Raw genomic sequence first — 14498 nt, 5'->3', positions numbered from 1 at the left:
CCAGAAATGTGCTTCTTTTCTCTCTTCATGTAATTAACTCCTCCTTAATCTTTAATTGTAAGCTTGAGAGTCACTTTCCAAAGGTTGAATCCCTATAGTAAGCTTTCATTGTATTAAATATTTCTCTTTCGTAGCAGTGGCAAATTTGCAATGTTATACTTACTAATTTAATGCCATTAATTTTTATTTCTTCCTTTATACTGTGAGCATCAAGACACAAGGACTATGTCAGTTTTGCTCATGAGTGTACCCCAGGACTTAGCATAGTGCTGTGCCCATAGTAGATCCTAAATGAAGACTTGACATTGTTGTACTCTAGAATGGAAAACAAATAACTTCAATGCAGTATACTCAGTGTTATGATAAAAAGCAGTAAAATTACTAATGTGGTAGATAAGAAATGACCAACTCAAGACGGGTAGACAGGAAAGGCAGAGAATGTCAGAGAAATATTCAAATATTAGGTGCTCAAGATGAGTTAAGTTTTGAAGAAACAGTTATTCTCCAGGAACTGGGAAAATTTTACAATAAACTGTAATAAAAGGAAAGCAGAGCAATCTTGGCAGAAGGAATATACTAAATTTGGGAAAACAATTTATTGTACCTTATTGTACATATTTCCTCTATCATGAAAACAAAGAAGTTTGATGAAAAGCAAGTACTACAGTAATATATATACACTATAGTATATGATATACTAATGTACTATATGATCACTACCACTTGATAAATAACACACAATGCTGTGGGAGTACACAGAACCTACTTTTGATAGGGATGGGAGTTGTGGGGAGGGAAGCCAAATAAACAAGCTTAGCCAACAGAAAGAGCTAGGGTAAAGACAACACATAGGACAAAAAAAAAAAAAAAAAAAAAAAAAAAAAAAAAAAAAAAAAAAAATCTAGTTTAGGCAACAGCACATTTATCTTGAAGAAAAGAAAGACTTGTGAACAAAGTCTGGAAGAGAAGAGTTAGGAAAATGAGTAAATACTGTGTTTTATAAACGTTATCAGGAAATTTGGGCTATGACCTAAGGGTAACTAAGGGGTCAACTGAAATATTTTAGACAGGGAATTGATACATTTATATCTCTGTTTAGAAAGATAACTGGCTACATTTGAAGGAAAGCCTGAAGCAGGTAAGTAGAAGAAAAGAGTGAGATTGGAGGCCACTGCTTATAAAAAACGGTGGGGCAAGGGGAGAAGCAGGGGGACCACTTCTAACTTTAATTCAGTGTTTTACATGCTTTAAGTACTTTACATACCAATTAACTCATTTTATTCTCACATAAACTTAAGATGAGTACTATTATAATACCAATTTCCAGATAAGGAAATCAAGGCACATGAAGATAAGTCATTTATCCAGTTAAAGAAAGGAATTCAAGTCCAAGCTGTGACTCCAGAACTTAGGTAAGGATGGACCCTTCATCCTGGTTTGCCTAGGACTTTCCAAGTTTTAAGCACGGAGTCCTAGAAACTAGCTGTCCTTCATCCCCACTCCCCACCCCCAGTCCTGGGCAAACCAAGGCAGTCAGTCACATTAGTCTACACTCTTATCTACTAGGGTCTACTGATTATACTTACAGCAAATATTATAACAGAGTTGAGGGAAATCTGGTGGGTGAAATTGATGATTTTATTGCTTTTGCTTACTCTGGGTTGTTTGTTTTTCTTTGCTTAGTTTCTTAGAAACTAAAATAATTGTTTCACACTTTTCTTCTTTTTTTAGTTTTTGTTTAATGTTTGTTTATTTTTGACAGAGAGAGAGAGAGAGAGAGAGAGAGAGAGCGCGAGCGCAAATGGGGGAGGGGCAGAAAGAGAGGGGAAGACACAGAATCCGAAGCAGGCTCCAAGCTCTGAGCTATCAGCACAGAGCCCAATGCAGGACTCAATCAAACTCACAAACCATGAAATCATGACCTGAGCCAAAGTCCAATGCTTAACTGACTGAGCCACCCAGGTGCCCCTCACACTTTCCTTCTAATAATAATCCCTTAATGTTATGAATTCCCTACTATTTCCAATACCATTTAGTTCAAAATAATTTCCCTTTGATTCCTTCTTTAAATTATAGGTTATTTAGGAGTGGGTTGTACAGCTTTCAAATATCTGGGGATTTCTTAGGTTTTTTTATGTTATTGTGTTATCATTATTCAATTCAACTGTGATGAGATAACATACTCTGTATAACTTACGTACCCTTCAATTTATTAAGATTTGTTTTGTGGCCCAGAATATATCTATCTTACTAAATGGTTTATGGGCACTTGAAAAGAATGTGTACTGTCTGCTATTGTTGGGTAGACTGTTCTACCAATGTCAGTTAGGTCAATTTGGTGATAGTGTTTTTCAACTGTTCTATGTACTCGCTGATCTGCTGTTTATTTGCTCTATCATTATTGAAAGGGGAGTGTTAAAATATCAGAACATAAATGTGGCTTGTCTATGTGCTCTTGCAATTCTATCAGTTTTTGATATTTTGAAGCTTTGTTATTATAGGAATAAACAATTATTATGATTGCTATATCCTTGAGAAATTGACCCCTATGTCATTACAAAAGATCCTCTTTTATCCTGGTAATATTCTTTTCTTCAGAATTCACATCACCTGACATTAATGTAGCTATACAAGTCTTTCCTTTTGATCAGGGTTAGCATGGTATGTATTTTCTCATTCTTTTTCATTTAACTATGTGTCTCTTTATATACAAGGTATATTTGTTGTGGCCAACATATAGTTAGATCTCATATTTTTATCAGACAAACTCATTTAGTTAGGATATTTACCATTTACATTTAATGTGATTATTGATATAGTTCAGTTGAAACCTACCTTGTTCTTATACATATCATTTTGCAATGTGTTAAGCTGCAATGTTTTGCAATGTGTATATCCGTAAGATATATTACTAGGATTACAGTTGCTAGGTTAAGGGCATATCTGTGTATACTTTGGTAGTAACTGGCAAAATACTCTCCTTAAAAATTATATAAATATACATTCCCAACAGCTGTGTAAGAATGCCTATTTACTTCTTCCACAGATACATAAAAATGGCACCACTATAGTTTTAATTTACATTTGTTTCTCATGAGCCAATCACATTTACATATGCCTAGGAGTCATATTTCTTTTTTTCTTTAAAATGTGTCTTTATATCCTTTTACCCACTTTACAAAAGATTATCAATTTTTCTCTTCTTGGTACTCTTTAGTATAGAGAAAATACATTGTTGTTAATTTTTCCACCATTTGTTATTTTTATTTTTGACTTTTTAAGGTTTTTTTGGCAGCAGTTTCTTTTTTTTAATTTTTATGTACATCAAAATTAATTTTTTTTCTCTTATGACTTTTGAGTTTTATGTCACATTTTTGAGGGGCCTTCCCAACTCTCAGCTTAAAAAACATTTCCTCATGTTTTCTTCAAAAGCTTTGAACGTTTAATTTTATTATTTATTTATTTTAATGTTTATTTATTTCTGAGACAGAGAGAGACACAGCATGCGCAGGGGAGGGGCAGAGACAGAGGGAGACACAGAATCAGAAGCAGGTTTCAGGCTCCAGCTGCCAGCACAGAGCCCGACGTGGGGCTCGAATCTGCAAACCACGAGATCAGGACCTGAGCCGAAGTTGGTCGCTCAACCAACTGAGCCTCCCAGGCGCCCCTAATTTTATTTTTTAAATCAAATTAATTTTGGCATAAAGATGTGAACTATGGTTCCTAAACATTTTTTTTTCCCCACATGGCTCCACAGTTATCCCAAAACTATTTATGAAATTATCTTTCTCCTAGTGATTGGAAATATCTCTTTTCACAGAGTAAGCTTTCATATATATTTTGGGCATGTTTCATCTCCTCCTGTTGTCTCACCATCTCTTCTCCAAGCACTTTTATTTCTGCTTCATGCAATTGTTTAACTCAAGCAATTGCTTATTAATTACATTTTCATTTAAGGCAATATATTTGGCCACAGATTTCTTTTTGTTCCAGGGCAACATTTTTCTGGTGAGTGTTTCCTGTGTTCCTTCCTCCTTTTGTTCTTGAGATACATTTTTATATATCTACGACAGCTCTTCAATAAGATTAAGTTCCCTCTGGATCAGCAATTGCAGGTTAGTGTATCCAAGGTCCAGGCTTGTAAGAATTCTCCTTATGACTCAGAGCTATAAGCATGAAAAATTTCTTTGAGCTTCTACTTCTCCCCAGCCAATTAAGATCAGAAGCTGTGGGGATATATATAAGGCAGGATTTCTCACCACAAACCCCTCCCGGACTACCCCCCAAATGTTTGACTCCTTCTTCCCTGCCTTCTTTGTTCTTCCTTTCTGCCTAATTGGGTCCAGGGGAACTTCCAGCATAAGTCTGTAACCTGTCTCCATGGTTCAAAAAAAGAGCCTTTATACTCTTGATGATATTCAGAGTACACACTTATTTTAAAGAATAAATGTTCTGCCAGTTTTGTCTGCATCTCAATTTGATATTAACTTCCACATTTTATTGAGGTTTGGTTTATAGTTCTCTCATTGTTTTACTTTCTTGTTTTTGTGCTATTTTCCATGCCTTACTCAGTCATACTATAAGTCAGAAGCCAATCTATGGCTTTAAAAATGTTGAGATATTTTTTCTAGCCCTGACCTCACCCTAAACTCAAAAGTAAAAATCTCCCAAACTGTCTGCTATCTATCTCTGTGTATGCCCCATAGGCGTCTCAAATTTAGTATGTTTAAAGACGTATCCTCTTTCAATTTACCCCCAAAATAAGTTCTTCCCCACCTGACTTCCCCATGTCATTTAATGTATCTCATCATCCTCCTGTTTCTTAGGCCAAAATCTTAGGATCCATTCCTGAATCCTCCCATTTGTTCCAGCCACATGACTCTCCTTTCAGTTTTGTTTTGTTTTGTTTTGAAGCCGATGTATTTGGTACTCCCTCCTACTAGAATTCCCCCAGGCAAAATTTCTTATCCTTTATGTTTCAACACAAAATTTAATCCTGAAAGGCACCTTCCGAATCACCATGTCTTAAGAAGCCTTTATCATCACTTACTGCTGTTACTCTAAAGACTCCATCTGACTGTTTTCTTTGTAGCCTCAATCCCATTCTCAAATTAACTTATTGTATTATTTGTGTGACGTTGTAAGGCTAAAGTGAAGCTCTTCCAACTCCATACCTCCTCCCCTAGCACGTGGCTCTCTCCTCCTGCCACACTAGCTACTCTTCTTCACAGCTTCCCAACCTTTCAATTTTGAAATATATGTCAATATTTGTACCTTGGATCTTCTTCCATTCACTTTTTATGTACATTTATTAATGCCCTGAAACCAAATTTATATACACAGTCAGCACCTCTTTTCTTCATCCAGACTTGTGAGTCTAACTTCTTACTCCACTTCTCTGCTTAGTTGTCTAATCTCGAACATATTAAAACCTAAACTTCAGACCTCTAATCCTCATCTTGCTCCTACCTTAGTCTTCTTCTTTCCAGTAAAGAGCATTCCTATCCTTTCAGTTTCTCAGGCCAAAAATTTTAGAATCATCCTTTAATCCTTTTTTCCTTTTCATACTTCACATCCAATGTGCTACCAGATAAATCTTAAAAATAATCAACCACTTTACCCAAATCCAAGCACCATTGCCTCTTACCTCCATTACTGTACTGGCCAGGTACTGATTCCCTTGTTTCCACCTTCAACCCAATTCTCAAAAAGTAAACAGTGTGATCCTTTAAAATGTTAAACCAGATGATGTTACTACTCTGTTTGAAAGACCTGATGTCTTCCAATCTACTGAAAGTAAAAATAAATGTGCTTATAATAGCCTCGAAGTGCATACATTGTATGAATCCTATTTCTCTACCTGTCTCCTACACATACTCCTTTGTTCACTCTGTTCTAGCCACACAGGCTCTCCAAAAAAAATCCTGTTTTTTTCTTGGATTATATTAAGCCAACTCCCACCTCAGGACTTTTCACTTAGTACTTCCTCAGTCTGGAAATTCTTGTCAGAAACTTCCTTCACAGTATCTTAATCTCCCCTATATAAAATAATAATTCTCCCACAACCTACCCAGTACATCACTACTCTCCTCCTTACTCTAGCTTGATCTTCCATACAGTATTTATTGCCAATAGATATGCTATATATTGTTAACATTTTATTTTCTACCAGCCACGTACTCCAACCCTCAAAATGTAAGCTCAATAAACACGTCTGACATTTCCATTTTTACTTACTAACATATACCAGTATGGCATCTGGTACATTCCTAGCATCAATATATAACTGATAAACGAATGAATGAATGAATGAATAGACCAATGTAGAAGAACTCAGAAATACATATGTATGTATGTGTATCTCACAGTGGTATTATAGATTAATAGTGAAACACATGCCACTCAACAAATGCCAGTAGAACAACCAAGTAGAAAACGCGTTTTTAAATATTAAGACCCAAAAAAGATAAAACATAAAGGAAATAACTAAAAAATACTCACTCTTTACATTTCAAAACAAAATTTTCACAGACAAAATGACAAGTGCCAAAGTATCAAAGATGTTTAAAATAGTAAGATATCATTTCACATTCGCTTTCTAAAACACAAAGAACAATGACAATACAGCACCTGTTGGTGATCTACACACATCTATGAGGACAAACTGATACAATGTCAAAGCTTTAGTGCTATCTCACAGAGCTGAAGATGAATATACATACCCTATGATTCCAAATTTCACTTCTAACTATGCAATTTGGAGTTACCCTTTGCTACTTTCCTCCTAGTATATGTCCAAGAGAGTATCCAAGAATGTTTTTAGCAGCACTGTGGTTTTTTGTTTGTTTGCTTGTTTTGGGGGGGGGGGGGAGGGGCACAGGGGAAAAAGAGAGAATCTTAAGTAAGCTTCGAGCTCAGCACAGAGACTATCTTGGAACTCAACCCCATGACTCTGGGATCGTGATCTGAGCGGAAATCAAGAGTCAGACACTCAACTGACTGAGCTACCCAGGAGCCCAGCAGTACTGTTTCATAAAAGTTAAAATGCTAAATACATCTTAAATGAGTATCAACATGACAACAACAAGTGAATTATACAGACTGGAATTATATATTGAAGATGAATCATATAGAACATGTAACAACATGAACAATGTAAAAAAAAAATGTTACACAGAAAACATTACAGAATACTGCTAGCAACACAACACCATTTATATAGAACAGTGGTTTTCAAAGTGTGGTGTGAGGGTCCCTAAGGGTACCCTATACCCTAGAGCATTTCAGAGTCAGAATAAAACTAAGATGTGATTTGCTTTTTCACTGTAGTTCTCTCTCAAGGACAGAGTGGAGTTTTCCAGAGGCTGCATTCAAAAGCAGAGATGATAATCCAATATATTAAGCCTAATATTAAAAAGATTTGAAAAAAAGGTAAAAACAATGTTCTTCTTTTAACTTTGTGTATTGTTTTTGTTTTTTTTGACAATATTAATTCTGTCATTAAAATGTTACTTATGTTCATATGTAATGAATTTATTATTAAATATTTATTAATACATTATTTTAAAATTTTATTAGTTCAAATTTCAATTTTTTTAAATGTTTATTTATATTTGAGAGAGAGAGAGAGAGAGAGGGAGAGAAAGTGCGTGAGCAGAGGAGGGACAGAGAGAGCCAGAGACAAAATCTGAAGTAGGCTCCAGGCTGAGCTGTCAGCACAGAGCCCCAAAATGGGGTTTGAACTCAAGAGTTGTGAGATCATGACCTGAGCCGAAGTAGACGCTTAACCGAATGAGCCACTCAGCCTCCATAAGAGGGGTCATCTTATGGGTGTGAGTAGGTCAAAATTAGCAAGGGATACCAGGGAAGATTCAAATGTAGATTTTTTTTTTTAATGTTTAATTATTTATTTTGAGACAGAGAGGGAGTCTGCGCAGGGGGAGGGGCAGATAGGGAGAGAGAATCTCAAGCAGGATCCAGTTCTGTCAGCGCTGAGCCCAACACAGGGCTCGATCTCACAAATTGTGAGATCATTACCTGAGCCGATATCAAGAGTTGTATGATTAACTGAACCACCCAATGTCCCCTAAGATTTTATTTTTAAGTAATGGCTACACCCAATGTAGAAATTGAACCTACAACCCTGAGATCAAGAGTGGCAGGCTCAACTGAGCCACCCAGGCACCCCTATTTTTTCTTTAAAACAAAATGGTAAATCTAGATTTAAAGTAAATATAGCAAAATAGGTAGGTAGATGCATATTTGTTTTCTTATTTTATTTATTTTCCTGTATAAATGATAAACTTCAGGGATAGGAACAATCATTTTCTCCACAAATTCTTTTTCTGCAACCATTTCTTGTACTTGGTGTCATTAATTTTTATGTTTCAATTCCTGTGAAGTCTATGGTGTGCGAGTTGTTTCTCTCGCTAAAGTAGCAATTAATAAACATCATAACTGAGATTTAAGCTACAAACATTTTTTCTCTTTTCTAATGAATATAAATTTTAAATGATAATCTCAGAAAGATTTATAGGAATGAAACTCTGAAACACAGAAGAAACTAGGGATTTATAGAAGATAGGCAAAACGTGATCTCATGATTCACATCATAGAATATAAATCGGATGCCGCTAAAAAGTTTTCCATTTTATAAAAATTAATTTTAGCATGCATTGTAAGAAACAACAAACAAAATAAAAAAATACTGGTTCAAATGGATCTCTGTCATTAATAAGTATATAATCTATATGTATAAATCACTCTGCAGAAAAACATGTACTATTTCAAACGGAATGTGGTTAGAGCAACACAAATTATAAATGTGACCAAATTTATGATGTTTTTTAATTAAAACATAGTTATTCCCTCAATTCAAGAAATAGTTACTGTCTTCTATAGTCTATGTTCTGGAGATATAAAGTGAACAAGTCAGGTAGGTAGTCTGCTCATTCCAGTAGGTAGGCAGAAAGTCAAAGAAACACATGAAGCAAAATAACTTCAGATCATGCTAGACACTGAAAATTAAGAAATAAAGAAAGCAAAGTGGGAGGATCTGATTTAAGAAACTGACTGGGTGGGGAGATGTCTCAAAGACTTGATGGAAAGGAAAGGCTCTCTGAGGAGGTAATATTAAGGCTGGCACCTAAGTGATACCAGACAAGTAGCCATATAAAAATCTGCTGGCTGGAATGTCACCTATTTCAAAACATGGTAAGGGTAATGATGTGGATGCAGAACAATGAGCAAGGATGAAAGTGATACAAGCTGAGGTCAAAGGGTAGGCAAAGACTGGACCATGTAAAGCTTAGATTTTATTCTTAAAGTAGTCAGAAGCCATTGGCAGGTTTTAAGCAGGTAACTAATATGACCTGATACTTTAACACTTTGTAAAGATAAGAGGGACAATAATAGTAACATGAAGACCATTTTGGGAGGCGACTGCAGCAAGCTAGGCAAGAAAGAATAGGAGTAGCAGCAATGGGGATGCAGAGAAGTGAAGGTACTTTTATCATTGAAATAAAACAAAAGTAGCTAATGGATTGAGTGTAGTGAATGAGTGAAACTGAGGAATCAATGATGATTCCTAAATTTTTGAAGAAAATTACGGGTTTTGATATGAAATATTATTTCCTTAGTTTTTTTATTGTTAGCAATTTTTACAACAGTGGCATATCATTGGTTCCACATCTCTCTCATCTTCTTGAGCCAAGAAGGCATGTCATTCTCATGGTGATGCTAGAAGCAAAGAGGATAAGCCCAACTACTCGTGCACATTTTAAGCCTCTGTTTGGATCCTGTCTACTGACATCCCACCAGCCAAAGCAAATGACATGGTTGACCCAAACAGAAAAAGGCTGAGAAGTATACTTCTCCTCTAGTAGAAGGACTTCCAATATCATATGGCAAAGACCAAGAATACACGGAGAGATGAAGAACAAAAACAAATAATTCAATCTACCACAGTTTCCATGTATTCAAATCATGAGTCATAACTGTAAAAGGTCAGTAGTTTCTGGAAAGCTCCAAATCATTCTTCTAGATAGCCACAAGTAACATATAATTAGTTCTCTTAATTAATACTTATTTTTATTAAGCAATTACATGAGCATTTAAAATCCTATCTTTTTACCAATGATTATACTTAACTATACACATATACAGTAGAAAAAAATAACATTAGAATATTTCTGAGATTAGAATAACATGAAAGACAAATTGATTTAAAATTTAAGACAATTATATATAGTATGGTCAAAGATAACTAGAACAACTGTAGGGTAAACAGGCAACCAATCAGAATATATTTCAAAGATATATTTTTGGGGCGCCTGAGTGGCTCAGTCGGTTAAGCGTCCGACTTCGGCTCAGGTCATGATCTCATGGTCCGTGAGTTCGAGCCCCATGTCGGGCTCTGGGCTGATGGCTCAGAGCCTGGAGCCTGCTTCTGATTCTGTGTCTCCCTCTCTCCCTGCCCTTCCCCATTCATGCTCTGTCTCTGTCTCAAAAATAAATAAAAAAGTTAAAAAAAAAAATTTAAAAAGAAGATATATTTTTTTAATTTTTTTAATGTTTATTTATTTTTGAGAGAGAGACAGATAGACAGAGTGCAAGTAGGGAAGCGGTGGAGAGAGAGAAAGGGAGACAGAGAATCCAAAGCAGGCTTCAGGTTCCAGGCTCTGTGCTGTCAGCACAGAGCCCAATGCGAGGCTCGAACTCATGGACCGTGAGATCATGACCTGAGCTGAAGTCAGAAGCTTAACAGACTGAGCCACCCAGGCACCCAAAGATATTTTTATTTTTTTAATGTAAGCTCTATGCCCAACGTGGGGCTCGAACTCACAACCTCGAGATCAAGAGTTGCATGCTCTACCAACTAAGCCAGCCAGGCACCCTTTAAGATATTTTTAATGGCAGAAAAGTATTTACTTATTTTACTTCATAAAATCAAACCACTTTACCATATAGAAACCATCTTATTTCATAATCTTTTAAAAAAAAACAGCAAAAATGCTAAAAAAAAAAAAAAACGGAAAAAAAACCTGTAACATACATAACAAAAAAAATCTATATCCTTATTATATATATGAAGTTCTTACTAAACCCTAAGAAAAATAAGAATATTCTTACTTCTCATATCTCCTAAAGACTTTAACATTCCCTCATATGCTTAAAATGTTTCTTGAAACAATAAATGAACTTATGTGTTCTAATCAAGTTTTGGAAACACGAAACATACTCTAAAAGAACAAAATGAAATTATCCAGACCTTTCAATAGAGGTAGGCAAAGAAATCTGAGTTTGTTGTATAAGTTATCACAGTCCTCAGAAGAAGGACCTAAAGAAACCACTGTTTTACTATGGTAAAACTGGCCAACTATGAACAAAAGGAATTAGAAGATAGGCTAAAATTACTTCTAGGAGTAGATAAATAATATTCTAGATTAGGGTAAAAGATTACAAGAAAAGGATTAAATGCTTTAGAATAAACTAATATAAGAGAAAATAATCAAAGCAAACTCTAGAAACAAGCCTAGGGCAGTGCTTCTTAAACTTCAATGTGCACAGCATTCACTCACTTAGGAAATGGGTTAAAAGGCAGACTGAGATTCAACAGACCTCAGATTCTGCATTTCTAATAACCTCCAAAAGTAATGTTGATAATGTTGATCTTAAGATCACACTTTTAAGCAGAGTCTAGGAAACAAGAATTAAGAAATAACTTAAAGAGTCACTTTTCCCAGATTTCCAAATAATGATCAGGCTTCAGATTATATGCTTTTATCCTGTATCCTTCCATCTTGGCACTTGTTAAGCCTGCATTTCTACATTTATTTTTGTGATTATTTGTTCAATGTACTTCCCTCTTGCCCCTACCACTTAACTGTTTGGCTTACAACTTTAGCCCTGACACTGACCACTTATCTGGCACAGAGCAGGTGCAGAATATGTTTCAGAAATAAATGAGTGAGCCAATGAATAGAAATGCTGAAAGAGATGCTGATTTGAAAAACACAGCAAGGTTAGTGAAGAACACTCCAGTGAAAAGATACATGTTGATTAGGGCGAGGATAAAAGCTGTTGACGCAGATTTGGTTGCTATCATATTAGATATGTTGGTGCAGATTCGACTGCTATCATACTAGATATGAACGCTGGTAGCCATGTAAATAAATAAAATTATTGAAGGAATATGTATAAAGAGAGAAGATCTAAGTAAGCTTCGATGGACAAACACCGAGAGAGTACCTAGAGGGAGAGAGACCAAAGAACATAGAGGATTTTGAAAGGAAGAAATTACAGATAATGAAAAAAGTTCTAGAATGTATCATCTAAGGCTAAGATAGAGTGAGCAATGAGTTCAGAAGCTACTCTGCACAAACATCTTTCTGTGAATATATACATATAGAAGTCAGACTTCAGTAAGTTAAGAAATGAGGTGACACATAAGTAGTAGGACTTGCGTACACAAATTAGAGATAATATGAAGATCTGGTAGGAAATAAAAAAAAATACACTTTTTGTCAGAGTACTAGGAAACACGTTTGTGTTTGAAAATGCCAGTAGCAGCCAGGCTGGCACATATGAACAGGTAAAGTGGTCGTGGAATAGAATAACAGAGTTGGGGGGATGAATCAAATTAGGGCAAGTAGGCCCCACCTGAAGACAGCAGCTAACATGGCTCCACTAGATTACTGATTCAAAAGAATGAGAACCTAATTTTGTCAAAATTTCCACTTTTTTTCCGAGAAAAACTAGAAATCTGGATGTGTGTATGAAATTTCCTGAATTGGGTAAAAATATTCAACCTGTAGGGAATAACTTTACTCTCTCTGGTCTAAAACAAAACAAAACAAAACAAAACAAAACAAAACAAAACACAAACAGAGTTACTAAGAAGTAAATGGAAGAATGGCCAAGCAGAACTAAAAATGTGACTGATACTAAATAACATAAATATGGAGGAATACGTTATGCCATTATAGAATAAGTGATTAAAGGTTGAGGAACGGTTCAGCAAATTTTATGGAGTACGAGCAACAGGAACCAAAGGAAGCAGCACTTAGATATGAAGCATAAAAAAGAACCCATCAAGGGTAGAAACAAAAGGTTTTAGGAAGGGAAAGTGGGAGGTTCTGAATGAATGGAAGTCCATCTTAAAGTAAAAATAACATGGTCAAAAGCTGGAAACAACAATTTGGTGAAAAATGACTATGTTAGACTAAAAGAAATGTAGAATTTTGATTTTGAAAATTATATTAATTCATTTATTTCATTTAAAATGTGAACTGCAAAGACACTTTACGAGATCTTTTAATCTGGTAATATTGAAGAATGGATAATGATGGCTATCTTAAATAGTACTAGTTATACCAGACAGACAATGGAAAGGGAATATTTTGCCTTGAAAATACCCCACAAAGGAGGGTAAAAAGGAAGCACACGTTCCAATCTCATTCTGTTGTTAGTCCCTTTGTTGAGTAAGCCAAAAATACTTGCAGCCAGTTGAGACAGAAGATAGACATCTGGCCACTTAAAACTATCTGGACCAATGCCATATTCATACATGCTAAAGAGTACACAACGGCAGGTTAATAAATTAATAATCACTATACCAGTCTGGTCTACACTGAAAACTGACCTAAACAATATAACATTTCAATTCCCTTCCTTATGCAAGAGCTTCAGCTATCCTTCAGTTAGGTTCAAACATATTCTAGATAGGTAAGTAGCTTTATTCCCTCATTCAAATGATAATCATTTAGCACTTACTACATGCAAAGTGCTGTTCAAAGCACAAATATAAAAAATTAATCAGTCATGAATAACGTCATGAAGAAGCATATGCCTAATAGAAGAGATAACAGAAGATATATGCATAATTAACTAAAGAAGCTAAAAATCTAAACAGATACAAGTGAAAAACTATAAATGTTCAAGGAGAAGGAAATAAAAAAATCAGAAAGAAGATTCAACCACTTGAGGGTTCCTATTTGACAAAAAACACAAATGTCAGTTTGGTCTTCCAGTTTCCAACTCTTTTCTTAACAAGTTACTTTCACTTAACAAGCCTTTCACTACCAACACAACTTTTTTTTGGCTAAACTCTCAAAGTTTAGAGTCAGTTACCTAATTCTTCATCACAATTTTATTCCACTTACACATTACACAGAACAAAATCTTTTTACTCAAATCTGGAAAATTGACATCACACATTGAAAACTAATAACCTGGTCTGGCAGATTTTAACTAGAAATAAAAATTAGAGAATAGTGTCTACCAGAAGCAAAAATTTGTATTTCCCAGTTCCACATCCATTTAAATCTCCAAGAAGATCCATGGGTGCAATAACTATGATAGTAAGATTCAGAAAGGAGTTTCTAGTTGAATGAAATAATCATGTTCAGTTGTGCTTCTAAACCAGTCACAAGATCTGAAACTACTCCACTCCTTCTCACTTTCCCTAAACTTAGATGCCTTCATACTTCTGTCAAAAA

General features: G+C 35.3%; 1 protein-coding gene across 2 annotated transcripts in view; it reads right to left on the bottom strand.

Annotated features, from left to right (window-relative positions):
- ANKRD50 (ankyrin repeat domain containing 50) overlaps positions 1-14498 on the bottom strand; it is a 32491-nt gene that overhangs the window by 11485 nt on the left and 6508 nt on the right. The window contains exon 1 of one of the 2 annotated variants that reach the window (XM_019419146.2): positions 164-682. The exons of the other annotated variant lie outside the window; for it this stretch is intronic. The gene's annotated coding sequence lies outside the window, so the exon portion shown is untranslated. Of the gene's footprint in view, positions 1-163; positions 683-14498 lie in introns of those variants that run through there. 2 annotated transcript variants of the gene reach the window in all.

This window comes from Panthera pardus, unplaced genomic scaffold, assembly GCF_024362965.1.
Source record: "Panthera pardus isolate Hobbes unplaced genomic scaffold, ASM2436296v1 HiC_scaffold_13, whole genome shotgun sequence".
In the NCBI taxonomy this organism is placed as follows: domain Eukaryota; kingdom Metazoa; phylum Chordata; class Mammalia; order Carnivora; family Felidae; genus Panthera; species Panthera pardus.
Note: the sequence above shows the minus strand (reverse complement) of the source record. Positions and strands in the feature narration are given on the sequence as shown.